This window comes from Peromyscus californicus, unplaced genomic scaffold (genome assembly GCF_007827085.1).
Source record: "Peromyscus californicus insignis strain IS unplaced genomic scaffold, ASM782708v3 Scaffold_10__1_contigs__length_136768540, whole genome shotgun sequence".
NCBI lineage: Eukaryota > Metazoa > Chordata > Mammalia > Rodentia > Cricetidae > Peromyscus > Peromyscus californicus.
In genome coordinates this window covers 61584024-61603937 of record NW_026294391.1, presented here as the reverse complement: position 1 = coordinate 61603937, position 19914 = coordinate 61584024, and the positions used below count along the sequence as shown (strand labels likewise).

Genomic DNA, 19914 nt, shown 5'->3' with positions numbered 1-19914 from the left:
CCTGATATGTTTCCTCGAGGATGTGTAAGTCAGGTTGCACACAGACTTGAAATCCTCATGCTCCAGCCTCCGAGCTGGGACTGCACATGTACACCACTAATTGGCCTCCGCTGACCCACTGCATTGCACATGGAGCCTGGGCCATCACGCCTGCTAGGTAACCACACCTCCAGCCCTCTTTATACTCAACTGCCTCTCTCTCTTTTAGGGAGTAGAAAATCCCTGCAGCAAAGTAAAACAACCCTTAAAAGAGGATTTGGGGTGGGGGGAAAGAATGGAGGGAATAAAATATTTTTTTCTGAGACAGGGTTTCTTTGTGTAACAGCCCTGGCTGTCCTGAGATCCCCCTGCCTCTGCCTCCCCAGTGCTGGAATTAAAATCGTGTGCCACCATGCCTGGTTGAAATAAAATATCTTAATGACCCTATATGTTGTCATCTGATCTATTCTGGAGGATGTTTTTCTGTATGCTGTGAATATATGTTGTTCCCATAAATAAGCTGCTTTGGCCTATGGCAGGGAGGAAATCCAAGGAGAGAGACAGGAAAGAGAAAGGTGGAGTCTGGAGATAGACAACAGCCTGCCACCCAAGGAACAATATGCCAGCAGACCAGTAAGCCATGGAACACGTGGCAAAACATGGATTAATAGAAATGGGTTAATTTAAGATAAAAGAGCTAGCTAGCAAGAGGCCTGCCATAGACCATACAGTTTGTGAATAATAAAAGCCTCTGTGTGTTTACTTGGGTCCAAGTGGCTGTGGGACCTTGAGTGAGAGAGATCTGTTTGGACCATGGGGTGGGCAGGACCTGAGAAACTTTCTATTTCAGATCTAGTCTGTGATTGGATGCAGACTATGTAAGTGATTTAGATTTCTGGTGTTCTGGGTGCATGCTGTTTCCTCTAAGTCATTGGTAGATGTGCATTTTTCCAGGCATGATGGAGCACCCCTATGATATCAGCACCAGGGAAGCTGAGCCAGGAGGATTTCAAGTTTGAAGCTGGCCTGAGCTACACAGCATGACCCTCTACAAAAAACCTAAAACTGAGAGTCAGAGAGAGAGAGAGAGAGAGGGAGAGGGAAAAGGAGAAAGAAGGAGCCTCCTTAAACCAAACAACCAACAAAATACCCCAAACTCTAATTTTCCTCTGCAGAAAATTGAGCAGAAAAGGAAATCTTGGGAGCAGGATTAGGTGAGGGTGTCAATGCGCCCCTGGCTACTTGGTGATGTGATGTTCAAACTTCCTTAGAACAGGTGGTCTAAGGAGATTCTTGCATAGAGGGAGCAGAGCCAGTGGGGACTGAGGCTTTTTGCAACAGGCCCCAGGGCAACTCACTCATAGGCCAGTAGTGATGCCGTAGTTTCCAGGGTGGAGAGCGGAGCTGGGATCCGGGGAGGCTAACAGCTAACCAGAGGTAAGTGTCTAGGAAGGGAACTGGCCTTAGGGAAAAACAGTGAGAGGTAGCAGGGTGTGTTAACAGTATGTTAGAAGTGGGCAAAGTGAAAATATTGGCATGACTAAATAGAAGGTGGTAGCATGCATAAAGCTTAGGTTCAAGTCCTCATGTCAATAAAGGGAAAAGAGAGGAGGAGGAGAAGGTAGGGGAAAGAATGAAGAAAGAAAGAGGTGATGAGAGGGGGAAGGGCAGAAACGGATGGGTGCTGATTACCTACAGGAAACCAACAAATAATGTCTGGATTTGGAATACATAGAAACTTAAAATTCCAAAGAACTGCCATGAAGTTCTTAGTCGGGTGGGGATTGGAGGGATTGGGAGGGAAGCCCTCCTCTAGGGTCTGGATGAATTTAGATGTCTAAGGAACTGTACAGAGCCTCAGATACTGAGGGGGTAAGATGAGAGCCAATTATAGAGACTGAAGCAGGCACACATCCATGGAGGAAGGGAAAAGAGCCCAGTTACTAGAACCTAAATTCTTTTTTTTTTAAATTTGAGACAGGGTCTCACCTTGCAGCCCTAGCTCACCGGGAACTCTCTATGTAGCCCAGGCTGGTCTCAAACTCATAAAGATCCACTTGCCCCTGCCTATCAAGTGCTGAGACCGAAGGTGTGCATCACCACCATCACCTCGGCTGAAATTAGAGATCAACTCAGAGCTATCAGCAAAGGGCTTGCCTAGCATGCATGAAGCCTGGGGTTGTTGGTCTCTAGCACCAAAATGAAACAAAATATGTTAAAAATTACTAAAAAATTAGTCTTGATGAGTTATAGATGGAGAGCTTAGATTTTTGTTTTTGAGACAGGGTTTCTCTGTGTAGCTTTTGTGCCTTTCCTGGAACTCACTCTGTAGCCCAGGCTGGCCTCAAACTCACAAAGATCCTCCTGCCTCTGCCTCCCGAGTGTTGGGATTAAAGGCGTGTGCCACTGCCGCCAGGCCTCCCTCTGATTCTTAACATACCACATCCAAACAATAGAGTTTGGATTTTAAATGTCTCCCAAAGGCTCATGTGCTGTGGGGAAGTGGTAGAACCTAGTCAGAGGAAGGTAGGCTCTTGGCAGTGTACCTTTGAAGGACAGTGGGACTTCAGTCCTGCCATGTGCTTTCTGGTTCTTTTAAAACTATATCTCTCCTGGGCATATACCTAAAGGATGCTCAATCATACCGTAAGGACACTTGCTCAACTATGTTCATAGCAGCAGCATTATTTGTAATAGACAGAACCTAGAAACAACCAAAGAATGGATAAAGAAAATGTGGTACATTTACACAATGGAGTACTACTCAGTGGTAAAACAACAACAACAAACAAAAAATAAAAAAACTAATGACATCATGAAATTTGAAGGCAAATGGATGGAACTAGAAAAAAATTCATCCTGAGTGAGATAATCCAGACCCAGAAAGACAAACACGGTATGTACTCACTTCTAAGTGGATATTAGCTGTAAAATAAAGGATAACCAGGCTACAATCCACAGCCCCAGAGAGGCTAGGTAACAAGCAGGGCCCAAGAGGGGACATGTGGATCTCTCTGGGAAGGGGGAATAGAAGAGATCTCCTGGGTGGACTGGTAGAGATGGGAAATTGAGGGGTTGGGTTAGGGGTGGGTGGGTGGAGGAGGCGAGTACTGAAAGAGATGGCTGGAAAGAGTGGGAGCATTTCAGGGTAAGGTAGAAACCTGATGCAAGGGAAACTCCCAGGAATTCATAGCAATAGTGGATACATAGCCTGAAGTGGCCACACCCTGTGATCAGATTGGTGACTACCCCAATTGTCATCAGGGAGCCTTCATCCAGTAACTGATAGAAACAGATACAGAGATCCACAACCAAACATTAGCCCAAGCTGGGGGAATCCTGCTGAAGAGAGGGAGGAAGGATTGTAGGAGCCAGAGAGGTCAAGGACATCACAAAAAACCCCACAGAAACAACTAACCTGACTCATAGGAGCTCACAGAGACTGAACCATCAACCAGGGAGCCTGCATGGGACCAACCTAGGCCATCTACATATATGTGACAGTTGTTTAGCTTGGTCTACTTGTGGGACTCCTAACAATGGGAGCAAGGGCTGTCCCTAATGCTTTGGCTGGCTCTTGAGAATCTGTTCCTCATACTGGGTCGCCTTGCCCAGCCTTAATACAAGGGGTGGGGAGTGTTTACTCTTACTGCAACTTGATATGCCATGCTTTGTTGATACTCATGGGAGGCCTGCCCCTTTCTGAGCAGAAACAGAGGAGGAGTGGATTGAGAGGGGCGGAGGGGGGTGGGAAGGTGGAGGGGAATGGGAGGAGAGGAGGGAGGGGAAACTGTGGTCAGGATGTTAAATAAAGAAATAAATAAATAAAATATTGAACTTTAATTTATTATTGTTACTGTTTGTGTGCATAGAGGGAGGTTGCACACACGTCATGGCATGTGGAGGCCAGAGGACACTTTCAGGAGTCAGTTCTCTTCTTCCACTTTGGTTTTGATGCAGGATCTCTCTTGTTTCTGTGATGCTGATTACAGACAAGCTAGGCTGAGAGCTGCCAAGTGATGCTCCTGTTTCTGCCTTCCACCTCTTCATATGAGTGCTAGGATTACAGATGTGCACTACTGTATCTGGGTTTTCCTGTGAGTTCTAGGATTTGGACTCAGGTCACTAGGCTTATAGGGAAAGTGCATTGACCTGCTGAACCATCTTGCTCACCTGCCTTTTGGATTTAAAAAAATCTTATTTTTATTTTAAGATTATATTTTTACTTATTTATTTGTGTGGACATATGTATGCCATGGTGAGTATATGGAGGTCAGAGGACAAGTTTCCAGAATTGGGTCTCTTCTACCATGTGTGTACTGACTCATTTTATGTCAACTTGACACAAGCTAGAGTTATCTGAAAGTGGGGAACCTCAGTTAAGAAAATGCCTCCAGCCGGGCGGTGGTGGCGCACGCCTTTAATCCCAGCACTCGGGAGGCAGAGCCAGGCGGATCTCTGTGAGTTCGAGGCCAGCCTGGTCTCCAAAGCGAGTTCCAGGAAAGGCGCAAAGCTACACAGAGAAACCCTGTCTCGAAAAACCAAAAAAAAAAAAAAAAAAAAAAAAAAGAGGAAAAAAAAAGAAAATGCCTCCATATATTCCGGCTGTAGAATATTTTTTTTAAAATTAGTGATTTATTGGGGAGGTGTGGGGGCCCACAGAGGCTCCCTAGTAAGACCTTACTCATGGTCAGAGAATCTGAGCTTGCTTTACCCAGCAGGGCTGCATAATGGGATGATTTGGCTACAGGCATGGTTACCAGGTATTTTGAAGGGTCTACACTTGGCTGTACATTGTGCTTTGATCTTGAAAGGGGGAGGTCTTTTGCCTTGCCCCTTGGCATTGTATAAAAAGCCCTTTGGAATAAACCTTGAGACTACTGAGTATTGACCCAGGGCCCTCCCGAAGCTAACCTGTGTCTGTCTTTCTTGTTGTCTCCACCTATATTTCTATTTAATACTTCCTCATTCCTCTCTCCTCCCGCCAAGAACCCTTCGACAGGTCAGAGCTGAACTCTGACAGGGAGGGTCCAGCCCATTGTGAGTGGTGCCATCCCTGGGCTGGTGGTCCTGGGTTCTATAAGAAAGCAGGCTGAGCAAGCCATGAGGGGCAAGCCATAAAGCAGCACCTCTCCATGACCTCTGCATCATCTCCTGCCTCCAGGTTCCTGCCCTGTTTGAGTTCCTGCCCTGACTTCTTCCAATGATGAAGAGTGATATGAAAGTGTAAGTCTTTCCATTCCAAGTTGCTTTGGTCATGGTGTTTCATCACAGCAATAGTAACCCTAAGACAATGTGGGTCCCAGAGATAAAACCTGGGTCATCAGGCATGGCAGCAAGAGTCCTTATCTGCTGAGCCATATTGCCAGTCCCAACTTCTGACTCTTAATGAGATGAGAGGTTTCACACTACCATGTTCTGCTTCATGCCATTGAAACTTGGCACTCACATCAAAGATCAAAAAGCCATGGGTCTGCCTGGTCATGGACTGGAACCCCTCAAACAGCGAGGCAAACTAGTCCTTTTCTTTTTGTAAGTTAATTATTGCAGGAGTTTTGTTGTACTGAGGGAAACTTGATAAACACACCCAGAGTCTGGCTTTTGTAAAGATGGAGAATAAACCCATCAGTAGTGATAAATGGCCCTAGGTCAACAAGACATATTGATGGACAGATCATCACAGTGTTACCCAAACGAGCCCCTATAGGCACACTATTGCTCCAAATCTCCACAGAAGAGTTCTGAGGGACACATTTCCTCAGCTCCCTGGTCTTTCCCATCACCCCAAGAAGGGGATATAAAACTGTCCTTTCAGGGCGTTAACTTCACTGGCTCTTGACTGTCTGGACTTCCCTAAGCCCAGGCCTTTCTTGATTAGCATCTAAGGCCCACAGTGGAGGATGAGGTCAGCCTGGTGTGAGATGAGATGACAGTGTCAGGACTTGGCTGCCCATAAAACAACTGTGTTTAAAGCTAAATTTTGTAATCTCCTAGTTTACCCAAGGGGTTATGTAATACAAAGCCTTGACCATGAAGCTATTTGTAAAACTGTGACTTTTGCCTGAACAGAGTGTGGAGTATGGGAAGGAAGACTGGGCACTGGGGAGGCAACCATGGCTCATGTGGTGCCAGGGCAGGGCCAACCTTGAAGGTTTGTCTTAAAGTGACAGAGGTCAAATCTTCAGATATAAAAAGCTCTATCTTCTCAAGATTTCCAAAGTAGAGGGTGTTTAACCTACTGACCTCGACCTGAAAAAGAGAGAGAGAGAAAAAAAAGAGAGAGAGAAAACCCCAACGGAAATTGCTCAGCTTCTTAAACCATAACTGGGGCCAGCTGGCTGCTTACTCCGGATGGGATAACTTGCCCTCCAGCAAGGGTTTGGAGCTTGGCCATCCAGAAGAGTGACAGTCTTGGAATCAGATACCATAATTGGTATACCTCAGGCTCTCTTGGAGTCCACGAGAGAATTTGTAAAGGCATTATGTATCAGATAAAGGCTTGATAAGTACTGGATGTGGCATGCTTGTAGGCTTGGCTACTTGGGAGGCAGGGGTAGGAGGATCTCTGGAGCCCAGGAATTTGAGACTAGCCTGGGCAACACAGTGAGACCTACTCCAGCTCAAACAACAACAACAACAATAACAAGGACAATGAAGAAATCAGGCCAGGTGCAGTGGTGCATGTCTGTAATCCAAGCACATGGAGCCAAGGGCAGGAGACTCATGAGTCCAAAGCTAGCCGGTCTACATACCTTGTCTCAAAAACCAAAACCAAGAGATGCTGGACAGATCTCAGTGTGGATCTGTCACTCATCAGCTGTGTGACTTTACGCAAATCTCTGAATCCTTCCAATTCTGTCTCTTTGGCTGCAAAATTGAAACAGTATTTCAAGTTAACTCATAAGTGATTGCAGGGCTAAACTATGATAATGTATGATATGTATATCATATGGACTATATAAGCTACATACATGATCTGGCAATCTCACAGTGAGTAAAAAATAAACAATGTAAAAGCCAGAAGAGGGTGTTGGATCCCCTGGGACTGGAGTTCAGATGGTTGTTAGCTACCATGTAGGTGCTAGGAATTGACTCTAGGTTCTCAGGAGGGTCAACCAGTGCTCTTAATTGCTGAGCCATCTCTCCAGCTACTCCACTTCTTTTTAGATAAGGTCTTGCTATTGATGAGTCCTTTGATTCTTTTTCATTCCCGTAATTACTCAAGGAAGTGGAAGTTTTGTTTGTTGAGACAGGATCTCTCTACTTCGCCTAGGCTGCCCTCAAGTTAGCAATCCTCCTGATTCTGCCTTCCAAATGCTGGCATTACAGGCATGCACCACACTAGGCTTCTGACACACAAAAATGTGACCTATACTTTTGTTCCTGGTTTCTCTCTAACCATTGTTCGCACATACATACGCTCCTCAGTAGAAGGTACTCTCTTCTCAGGTATGCTATCTGAATCCTCCACACCCTATGTTTGTTTTCTTAGAAAATCCCATGACCCTTTGGGATGGAGCCACAAGGAAGCCATGATAAACCCTGCTACCCATGCCTACCCATGCTGCCGCCTTCCTTTCCATGCTTGGGAGATAGATGAGCTAGCTCCTGATTCACTGACAATGGTGAGAGCATGGGCTCGGAATCGCTCAGTCTCTTTTCAATCCCTCTCACAAACAAGTGAGCCTTTCCCCTTCTTTCGTACCCGTGTCACTGCTTCCCCTCTGTCAGTGAATGTCTCTTCTTGTGTGGTGGATGGGTTCTTCCCTTTACCTTAGCTCATTCTATCCATAATTCCCTTTCTCTTCCGCACCTTCAACCTAACCATGCACTTCCTTTACTGATAACTGCAGGAGTTTCTTTTTTTCTGAGACAGAATCTTGCTACATAGTGAAGGCTGACCTCAAATTTGTGATCTTCTTGCCTCGGCCTCCTGATGCCCTGAAGGCATGTGCTACCATGTCTACCTGCAGGAGTGTCTTTTAATTCTTTTTAAGGTTTATTTATTTTATTTTATGTGTATGAATGTTTTGCCTGCATGTATGTATGTGCACCCTATGTGTGCCTTGTGCCTGAAGAAGTCAGAAGAGGGTTTTGGATCCCCTAGAACTGGAGTTACAGATAATTGTGAGCCGCCATGTGGATGCTGGGAACAGAAATCAAGTCCTCTGGAAGAACAGCAAGTGCTCATAACTGCTAAGTCAAGTTGCAGGAGCTTCTTTGTGTGTGTGGGGTGGGGTGGGGTGGGGCGGGGTTCGAGACAGGGTTTCTCTGTGTAGCCTTGGCTGTTTTGGAACTTATTCAGTAGACCAGGGTGGCCTCAAACTCAGAGAGATCCACCTGCCTCTGTCTCCAGAGTGCTGGGATTAAAGGTGTGTACCACATGCCCAGCTTGCAGGAACTTCTTTATTGGCCTTCCTGCCTATATCATGGTCCTTCTCTGCTGCAACCAGAGTGGTCATCCAAAGACATGTCTGAGCACGTGAGAATTCATCCATTACTTGCCACAATACAGCAGCACAAATGATAGGGAATGTAATGATATATTTTATTTCATTCATTTCCTGAACATCATCCAAACTGCTAGAGATATGGGCTCTGTAACCTAGGATAGAATTCTTTGTGCCTCGAGAAGCTCTTCCTTGGGGAATAGTGCTGGGGATTGATGGATTTCAGTCCGCTGCAGAGTTCTGAGTCATTACTGTGTAATCAGTCCCTGCGCTTGGGGATCAAGATCCAGGGCAAAAGGACAGAAAGCTGCAGGAAATAGGACATCTCTCCATCTTTGTATTGCTTCTAAGTTTGCATTTATGAAGAATGATCTCGCTATGGTACCCAGGCTGGCCTTGAACTTATCAATGCTCTTGCCTCACCTCTGGAATGCTGCTAGAACTACAAGTGTACCCCTTACTTGGCTTCTTTCTGTTTTTAGAATATCTATTATACTGTGAGACTCCTCTCTGGTGAGGCCAATGAGCATCTATTAGCTCCTGAGTTCCCCCTCTGTGACAGAGAAAGACATTGAGCCCCAGGGCCCTGGGTTCAATCCCCAGGACTACACACACATAAAAAAATATGATCTCAGAGAACTTGCTTATCTTGATCCCCATGTTATGAACTTATATAATGTGTATATCTTATATATGAAGTTTCTTTTTTCTTTTGGGATAGGATCTCATGTAGCCCAGGCTAGCTTTAAACTTACTGTGTAGCCAAGGATTGACATGGTTTGTTTGAGATTAACAGAACCTTTCTCAGCTTTTGGTGAGCTTAACCCTGGCAGCTAGGTATCAAATAGTCATGGCTACCAAAACCACCCCGGAACTGGTTTGTTAATTCATTGCTTCACACCCAAGAAGAATAAGGGGCCACAGACAAGGACTGAGCAGAAAGAATGTAGATTAAGAAAAGTGAGAAAGAACTCCAAGGGACTAAGTCCACCGAATTGCCCCACCCAGTGGTCTATTATGAATCTTACTGTGAGAATTAGATGGATACTGAGCTCACCTTTATTGAGATTGGTTATTTTTGAGTGTATTGTGAGTTGAACCCATGAAGATTCCACATGTTCTATGCATGTTCTCTTCGCCCAGCTGGACAGGTGATCATGTTACTTGTCCCATCAGGAGAGTAGTCAATCACATGTACTATGTGACTAATTCGTGATCCACTATGAGTGGTGATCTGACGTCCTGCAGAAAGTTAGCGATTGTCAAAGGATGACCTTGAACTCTAGCTCCTCCTTTCTCTGCCTCCTCATGTTGGGATTACAGATGTGTGCCCACTGTGTCTGGTTTATGGGGTGTTGGGGTCAAATCCAAAGCTTCCTGCATGCCAGGCAACTGCTCCACCAACTGAGCTACATCTGCAGCTCCTGAATTATCTTCCATGTGTCAGTCACTATCCTAGATTATACAGACCCACTCTGTACCAGTCCGGTATTGTTTGACACCATTTTATAGATGAGGAAACTGAGGCTTGCCAAAAGGTCACACAAAAACACAGGACACCTAGTCTTAAACCCTGGTGTGCTACTTCAGAGGTCTTCCTTTTGTGGACTTCTTGCAACCTATTTGAAAAGTTAAGATTGATTTTTTTCCTCTGCTTGCCTTCCTCCCTTCCTTCCTTTCTCCCCCACTCCCTTCCTTTTCTCCTCTTTTCCTCTCTTCCTTTATTATTTTTTGAAAGCATAGATGAAATTCAGGGTCACATGAGTATCAGCTATGTGCTCTGCCATTGAGTTACAACACCAATCAAAGGGTGCCATCTCTAGCTGGGCGGTGGTGGCGCACGCCGTTAATCCCAGCATTCGGGAGGCAGAGGCAGGCAGATCTCTGTGAGTTCGAGGCCAGCCTGGTCTACAGAGTGAGTTCCAGGACAGTCAGAGCTTTGTAGTGAGACCCTGTTATTGGTTTAAACATTAAGGCAACTCCATGTAGTTAAAAGGGAGGTTTATTTTGTGGGGTAACTTACAAGTGAAGGGATAGGTTACAGGGTCTGGGAAAGGTGAAGTGCAGTCCAGCAGTGTTCTCTGGAGAACTCTGCTCAGTCTACCTTCAGCATCTAGGATCCAGGAACCAAGAGAACTGGCCCATCCGGATCTCGGGTCTTAAGGGCTCCTGTCTCGGCTCCGCCTTGTAGGTGTGACAGTTACTGAAGCCTCAATGGGGGTAGTACTTCCAGGTCAAAGCTGGAACAGCTACCCACTACACCCTGTCTTTAAAAAGAATGTGAAAGAAAGAAAAGAAGGGAGAAAAGAAGAGTGCCACTTCTAAAGGAACTCTTAGATCTTTATACTTTAGTCAATTAAAAATATTCGAGTCTGTCCACATATTTTGCATGTCACTAATTTCAGTTTAAAAAACTGTTTTAGGGGCTGGAGAGATGGTTCAGTGGTTAAGAGGACTTGATGCTATTTTGGACCTGGATTCAGTTCCTAGCACTCACATTGGGCAGCTTGAAACCATCAGTAACTCCAGATGCAGGTTATCTGTCATTCTCTTTTGGCCTGCAAGAGGAATGAACACACACAGTAAACTACACATACAGTCAGGTGTGCACGTGCACGTGCGTGCACACACACACACACACACACACACACACACACACACACACACTACTCAATAATCCCATTTAAACAACTATTATATAAAATTTTCTTTTTAAAGCCATTATTATGACATTTTATTTACTTAGTGGGGAGAGCAGGAGCAAACATGAGCATGTGGAAGTCAGATGACATCTTTCAGGAGTTGGTTCTTTCTTTCCACCAGGTGGGTTCTGGAGGTTGAAGTCAGGTAGTCATGCTTGGCAGCTGGCACCTTGACCTGTGGAGTGACCCTACCAGTCTCTATTATATAAATTAACAAGCCCCTGTTCTTGTCAATGAAAATGTATTGCCAGCATTCGTCATGATAATCATCATAGCCAGCGGGAATGGTGATAGCGAAGGTTCTAGATCATCTCTTTGGGTGAGAGTCTTGATTAAGGCCACAGACTGTGTATACTAAAGCAGTCATTCAGAGCATTATTACTGGAGCTCTCCTGGCCCTTGGGTCCATCTGCTCACCCACATCATGAGAAAATGTCATAATATATATGAGAGTGGGAAAATGAACTTCTTGACAGTTTTGAACAAATCTGGGGAGTGAGAAATGCTCAACTGGTCTCTGCCTTTCCCTTAGCAGTGTTACTACTTATGGAAAAGATGTAACATTAGGATGAAACAACAGCTTGGAGTATACATACGGAAATTTAGATGTTGAGTCCCTTGTGGAGCTGGGAGGTGAGTCTTTCTCCTGACCTAAGGAACATTTTCGCTCCCAGCATGGGATTTCTTGTAGGTAGCCTAACTCCAAGAAGACCTTACAATGTCACTGTGCTGGCTAGTTTTTTGTCAAATTGACACAAGGTTTAGTAGTTAGAGAGAACACTGAAAAAATATCTCTATGAGATCAGGCTGCAGGCAAGCCTGTAAGACATTTTCTTAATTAGTGATTGATGGGGAAGGGCCCAGCCCATTATGGGTGGTTCCATCCCTGGGCAGGTGGTCCTGAGTTCTGTAAGAAAGCAGCCTGAGCAAGCCATGGGAGGCAAGCCAGTAAGCAGCACTTGTCCATGGTTTCTGTGTCAGCTCCTGCCTCCAGGTTCCTGCCCTGCCTGAGTTCCTGTCCCGACTTCTTTCTATGATGAACTATGATCTGGAACTGTAAGCCTAATAAACCCTTTCCTCCTTGAGTTTTTTTTTTTTTTTTTTTTTTTTTTAGTCATGGTGTTTCATCACAGCAATAGAAATCCTAACTAGTAATCCTAGCAATCACTTTGCGTCTGCCTTAGGAAACTTTCAGAGATGTTCTCTTTATGTGGCTCAGCTCTAGTATTTTGGTAAAGTACAGATATTATTAAGAGGTATCTCATTCTAATGATCCCAGGGTGAAGAGCAGTTGAAGAAGCAGAAGTCATCAAGTTCCTCTCTCTCTCCGAGGCAGGATTTTGTTGTGTTGCACTCGTGGTCATGAACTCCTGAGCTCAAGTGGTCTTCCTATCTCACCCCAGCTGGGGCCACAGGTGCTCACCTTTCTCTAGGTTTCAATGAGTAAAAGGCTGGGGCCAAATCAGCCTGTCGGGGCTGCTGGAGTAAGTGCTCCCCACGGCAACCACTCAAAGCACAATGCAAGAGCCTTTGGCTTTCCTGAGGCTCCTTGGCTACTACAATGGGTTTTCTCCCCTCAAAGACAACTGCTGCTCAGTGCATGGACAGTTTCTGGAATGTTACACACTCTATGGTTGGGCTCTGCTATAATTAATGATTTCTTACCTCTGAGGCTTCTCCTCTAGAGAGTGGGGTCTGACATGGGTGGAGTCCCCAAATGCCAGATGTCTTGTGGTGACAAATGTTGGCGTCTGATTTCTGGAGAACTGAGTTTCACACTTCAACTAAAAAAAGGGGGGGGGGTGTAATGTGCTTAAGTGCAGTTCAAGACTCCAGGAACACCTCCAAGATGGAAGAATTATGCTGAGCCTGTGCCCCTACTTCTGCAGCTCCTTCAGTCCGCCTCAACCCCTCCAAGCCCACTCTTTCACGATGCTCTCCTCCTCCAATAAGTACAAGTAAACCCAAAGAAATCAGAGAAAGCTCTCTCTCTCTCTCTCTCTCTCTCTCTCTCTCTCTCTCTCTCTCTCTCTCTCTCTCTCTCTCTTGTGTACCATGATACACCTATGGAGGTCAGAGGACAACTTTGTGAGCTGGTTCTCCCTCTCTAACTTTACATGGGTTCAGAACTCAAATTCAGGTGTCAAGTGGTCAGACTTGCACTATAAATGTCTTTATCCACTGAACCATCTCCCCCCTCGCCCCTCCCGCACCGTGCTGGCTTTCTCTGATTTTTTTGGGTTTACTTGTATTTATCGGAGGAGAAGGAGGAGAGCATCATGAAAGAGAGGGGTTGAAGCACACTGAAGGAGCTGCAGAAGTGTACTATAGTTTTGCAAAGTGTTATTATTAGGGACACTGGGAAACTGTAATAGAAATGTATGTATTTTTCTTTGTGTGTATGTGCAGATGTGTGTGTGTGTGTGTGTGTGTGTGTGTGTGTGTGTGTGTGTGTGTGTGTTCATCTGCTGATGGAGTCCAGAAGTCAACCTCTCTGGTGATGCTCCTCAGGAGCTACCCACCTTGTTTTTCTTTCTTTTTATTTATTCTATGAGTCTTTTAAATCATGTATCTTGATCCCATTCATTTCCCCATCCCTTTGCATCCACCCTTTGCTCTTGCACCCCCCCCAAATAAAACAAAATTTAAGAGAAAAAAAGGAAAAAAGGGGGAAAAAATTAAAAATCTCATCAAGGAAGCTACAATGTGACACCCTTTGTCAGCTGTAACAGAAAAGTGGCCCTTGTATCTCGCCTAGGCGACACAATAGAGCTGGCCCTGATGGTGCAGGTGTTCGAGAGCCGACCCTGAAGGCATGAAAGCAGGAGAACCAGCCCTGCCCCTCACTCATTGCAGCAAGAGGTGAATTAGCTGGGGCAGTGCTGGAGAGCTCACCCTGGTGGTGAGGACAGGGGAGAACTGGTGGGAGGATCAACCCTGCCACTGTCCGGGCCCAGATCCGGGGTTATGACTTGGTCTGCCCCTGCATCCACCCCATCTATGATCTGCTGGAGCACGTGAAGGGACCTGACTCGCAGACCCACCTTGTTTTTTGAGATTTAACAGCTCACTGGGACCTAAAGCTTGCAGATTAGACTAGGCAGCTGGCCAGTGGGCCCCAGAGTCTTCGGCTCTATAACACTGGCATAAATGCTAGGTAGCCACAATGACTAGTTTTATATGTATGTGCTGGGGATTGAACTCCGGTTCTCATGCTTGCAAGGACTTTACCAACTGAGCTACTGCCTCAGTCCTTGTGTTAAAACCCTCCTTCCTTTTCATTTTTTTTTTTGACACAAGGTCTCAATGTGTAGCTCTGGTTGTCCTGGAACTCACTAAGTAGACCAAGCTGGTCTCGAACTCACAGAGATCCACTTGTCTCTGCCTCCCATGTGTTGGGATTAAAGGCATGTGCTGCCACACCTGGCCCCTGTATTTTTTCTTATAGATGCATATGAGTATACAAAGTGTTAAAATCAAAGTGTTACTTGCAAATGAGTGAGTGTGGGGCCAGAGAGCACTTGCTGCTCTCCCAGAGACTCTGAATTGAGTCCCCTGCACCCAGGTCCATAAGCTTACAGCCAGTTATAACTCCAGCTCCAAGATATGCTCTCTGCCCTCTGCACACATGTAGCACACACAGAGAAGCACACATTTAGTGTATGTATGTGTGTGTACCACATGTGTGCAGGAGCTCATGGAGGTCAGAGAGGGCATCGGATTCCCTGGATACTGAAGTGACAGGAGGTTGTGCACCATCATGTGGGTGCTGGGAATGGAACCTGGGTCTTCTACAAGAGCAGGGAGTGCACTTAACCGCTGAGTAATATTTCCAGCCCAACATTACATGTAATTATTAAAAATTAAAAATTCAGATAAAAAATGATTGTACATATAATAATAAAAACAATCTGTACATTTTTTTCTTTTGGTTTTTCGAGACAGGTTCCTCTGTGTAGCTTTGGATTTTGTCTTGGAACTCACTCTGTAGACCATGCTGGCCTTGAACTCGCAGAGATCTGCCTGCCTCTGCCTCCCGAGTGCTGGGCTTAAAGGTGTGTGCCACCATCACCGAGCTCAATCTGTACATGTTTTGGAGACAGAGTCCCCCTATGAAGTTGAAGCTGGCCTTGAACTTGGAACCTCTCAAATGCAAGGATTGTAGGTGCTTTCTAGCACGGTTGACAAATTACACACTTCAAATGGGTGAATTGTGTGATATGTGAAATATATCTTTGTAAATCTGTTATTTTTATTTTTAATTAAAAAAGTTTTATGCAATACAATTTTTCTTTTTTTTTTTTTACTTTTTATATCCTGACCACAGTTTCCCCACCCTCCTATCCTTCCAACCCCTCTCCCCCACCTCCCCTCTGTCCCCCCCCCATCCACTCCTCCTCTGTTTCTATTCAGAAAGGGGCAGGCCTCCCATGAGTATCAATAAAACATGGCACATCAAGTTGCAGTAAGACTAAGCACCTCCCCATGTATTAAGGGTGGGCAAGGCGACCCAGTATGAGAAGTAGGGTCCCAAAAGCTGGCAAAAATGTCAGAGACAGCCCCTGTTCCCACTGCGAGGAGTCCCACAAGAGGACCAAGCTATACAACTGTCACATATGTGCAGAGAGCCTAGGTCAGTCCCATGCAGGCTCCCTGGTTGTTGGTTCAGTCTCTATGAGCCCAGGCTAGTTGATTCTGTGGGTTTTCTCCTGGAGTCCTTGACCCTCCTGGCTCATACAACCCTTCTTCCTTCTCTTCAGCAGGATTCCCCAAGCTGCATCTAATGTTTGGCTGTGGGTCTGCATCTGTTTTCATCAGTTGCTGGATGAAGCCTCTCTGATGACAATTGGGCTAGGAAGAATCCCAGCACATCCCACAGGCAGGACAGACTATAGAAGGTTATGTGGCTGGGTTGCTGTCCCAGTCCCTCCACTGAAGTCTTGCCTGGTCACAGGAGATGGCTAGTTCAGACTATGTATCACCTATAGCTAAGAGTCTTATTATGCAATATATTTTGCTCCTATTCTTTCCCTTCCTCCAACTCCTCTCAGCTCTCCTCCCATACCCCATCTACTATACTTTGTTCTTTCTCTCTCTTAAACAAAACCAAAACAAACATTAAAAAGTATACATACTCACACCCCCCAAACATGGAGTCTGTTTTGTTGGTAAACTACTCCTGAGCATGAGGCCTGACTTGGAGTGTGGTTGATATACCCAGTGTCACGCCATTGGAGAAAACTGATTTTCCCTCCCTGAGAGCAAATAGCTTGCTGGCTACGAGTGGGACTTTATGTCCGTCCACTTCCCTTTCTCAGTGCTGAAGTTTGCTTTGCTTTGAACCTGTGCAGGTCTTGTTGGTGCTTTCACAATCTCTGTGAGTTCACATGGGTATCATCAGGCACATTGGCTAGGGAAGACAGTTTCAACTCCACCCTGAACCCCGGATCCAGCTCTTACAATCTTTTCACCTCCTCTTCTGCAGAGATCTCTGAGCCTTGAGGGGAGCAGTTTGATAAAGGCATCCCATTTGGATGGAATGCTCACACTGTCCATCTGTAGATCTCTGTTAATTACCATCGATTGAAAGAAGATGCTTCTCCGGTGAGGGCTGAGTGATATACTGATCTGAAGCTCTTGTTGGAAGTCTCAGCTCAGGCTCCAAGCAGCCCCCATGAGTGTAGTGTGGGTGCCAGGCTAGTTGGCAAGGGAATGTACTTCTATTTAGCAGTGTGGTCTAGTCCATGAACATAGACCTCTATACAGCTGGATTTTTTTAAAGTGGGCTCACAGATCATCAAAGAAACCTACTAAACAACACAAGGTGAGTTAGTTGCTAACCTACCAGGCGACCTTCATGGTGGACTGAAAGCCATGCCTTCCTCAGCCTTTGCAGATCCTATTTTTTTTTTTTTTTTTTGGAGCTGAGGATCAAACCCAGGGCCTTGTGCTTGCTAGGCAAGCGCTCTACCACTGAGTTAAATCCCCAACCTGCAGTTCCTATTCTTGAGCCAATTCTGAAGGGACAGGAGACATCTCAGTCACTTCAGAGCGCTGGTGACTGCCTGGAGAAAACGTTCCTCTCACAGTGTGGTCCAGTTCATCTGCTGGAGCTCTTGTTCTTTGCATGGTGGACCAAGGTCAGCAGTCAGGGTCTGCATTGCTTCCTAGCATGCCAAGTTCCTCCTTTGGAAACAGTGGATGAGGCACAGCTGGAAATGGGACTTCTATAGCCATCTGTTTAATTGGGAGACATTCTGCTGCTTGCCACCCACATTCTCTGACTGTGATGGGAGGCGGTAGCTACTGTGCCTGCCTGCTGTCTGGGACCCTGCATCCCTATACCTAACTGACTGCTGAGCCCCACATGACTGGTAGCCAAGGTGCATTTTTCTATACCAGTACTACTTCCTTCAGGGCCCAGCCAAAGTGATCTTGGGAGTGGCTCAACCCCATGTCTCCTAGGGCCGATATTGCTCTCCTCCCTCCTCACCTATACTGCATGGGTCACACCCTGACACACAGAAGTGACAGTGAGCTGGCAACCCTATCAGCTTGTCTTTACTGCAGAGACCACATGCAGAAACTACTGACGTGCTGAGCCTGGTGGCTTGCATGGGCTTCTGATTAGAAAGCAGTGTGGATAGGGAAGTGTGACGTAGCTGTCCATCCCAGCCTTCCTCAGTTGCGGATCTTCCCGGGGAAGTGTCCGATAGGCTTTTGTTGAGGACTCACAAAGGAGTTGGGGATGTGGCTCAATGGTAGAGCACGTGTCTACCATTCAGGAGGCCTTAGGATCCAGGTGCAGCCCCACCCCACCACCGGAAAAAAAAAAAGACAGAAAAGTCCCCAGTGACTTGGCAATTTGGTAGGACCAGTCCTGGAAGAGTATCTTGTCTGGTAGCCTCTCCTGCAGAGACAAGCCTGGGGCTCTAAATCCTGTGCCAGGCACTGCTGCTTCTCTCCCCACCTTTGGGCTACTTAGAATGCACGGGTGTCTGTACTGTCATGTGTGATGAGTTCACAAGGGCTGAGTTTACCTTAGAGTGTAAGGGAAAAAATTCCTCTTAATTGAATCTCTTAAATTTAGGAAGGAGCCTTACAAATGGCCATCATCAGAACTCACCATCCTGAAGCAAAAGGTCAGGCTGGAGGGATAATTGAGAAGTAACTGCCAGTGCCCTAGAGCAGACCACTGGGCTTGCCAGGCCAGCAAGGCTGCCACTTTTCACTAGGCAAACTGCTCCCTGCTCAACTGTAGGATCAGGTCTGCTGGAGTATGAAGAGACCAACCTTTGATTCTCTCTTTTTGTTTGATTCACCGTCTACATCTACAATGTGGTCATCAGCATTTCTGACTCATAATTTGTCATTTCTCATTTTTTATGGTTATGGAAACAACAAACACTTTCGTAAGGATTTAGTCTCAAGCAAAAAAAAAAAAAAAAAAAAAAAAAATAGACCTGTGAAATTCTCTTCTGAATAAAGCCTGCAAAGCTTAGTGGGTGAATGCTGACATCTATTTAGTCTTCAAAGAGGACTTTTCCTCCTTCTATTTTTGTGGTGCTGGGGATTGAACCCAGGTCTCAAACATGCTTAGGCAAGCATTCTACCACTGAGCTATACACATAATGGTAGCCCGCTACCTTTGTAGCCCTGCTCTAAGGGACACTGAGAAGTCTTTTTGTTGTGATGAATGTGGAAGCAGGAAATCTGACAGTTCTCTGTTCCATTGACTATAATGAAACCTCTTGGAATTACTATTTTCATGCAATCCTGATCAAGTCCCCTGGGGAACAGCAGAAGGAATTAATAGTCCCTCTCTTCTAGGCAAGGTCTCGATAAGTAGCCCAGGCTTCCCTCAGAACTTTGGGAAATCCTCCAGTCTATGATTCCTTAGTAGCTGGGGTTAGCGTGAACCACCATATCTGGCTTTCAGCTTTGTTGTTGTTGTTCAAGATCTGAGTTTTGCAGAGAAGTTTGTTCCAGATGAGTGAAGTGTTGTTCATTTGAATTCCACAATTTTTGTCTTGGTGGTTTGGGTCTTTTTTTTTCTCCCCTCTGGAACTAGTAAAGTCCATTGCTATGGTCAAAGGTGTGTGTGTGTGTGTGTGTGTGTTTGTGTGTGTGTGTGTGTGTGTGTTTGTGCGCTTGTGCACACGCATGTGTGTTGGGTCAGGTTGTAGAGGTTTAGGCATAGTCATAGCTGGACTGTTTTAGTAGCTCTGTTTTTTAGGGAACATTGAGAAGAGGCATCTTTCTGTTGTGGCGGTGGATATGAGAGTCAGGAAATATGCCATTTCCCTTACTGAAAATAAGGAGAGCACTTGGAATAGCTATTTTCCAGCTATCTTTGCTTGGGTCCTCTGGGCAATGGTAGAGGGAACTAACATCTGTATACACGTTAAACTGGCCCAGAAATTCCTTCAAAACAGTTGAAGTCCAGAGGCTTTGGAGCCCAAGCCAGGCACCTGGGAAGAAAAGAGGGTGAGCCCAAGGTAGGGGGGTGCAGAGAAAGAAGCCTCTCTTCTCTTGGGACACCAAATCATCCTGTGAAGGCATCTTACTCATTTTCAAACATTGGGCCATCCCCCCATCCAAATTGTTGTCCCAGCTTCTTTTCTTTCTCTTTCTCACATCTCACTCTTTCCCCACCCCTCTGTCAACATAGTGAGGGACATTTGTGTAGATAGGGTGGCCCAGTACTGGAGCAGCATCTTTGAAAGTGGATCATGTCGCTGCCTCTCCTGCTCTGCAAGCTGAGCCTTTATGGCTGATCCATT

General features: G+C 45.8%; 1 pseudogene; it reads right to left on the bottom strand.

Moving 5' to 3' along the window:
• The window catches only part of LOC128116857 (mitogen-activated protein kinase 3-like), a 54808-nt pseudogene that overhangs the window by 19128 nt on the left and 15766 nt on the right, over positions 1-19914 (bottom strand).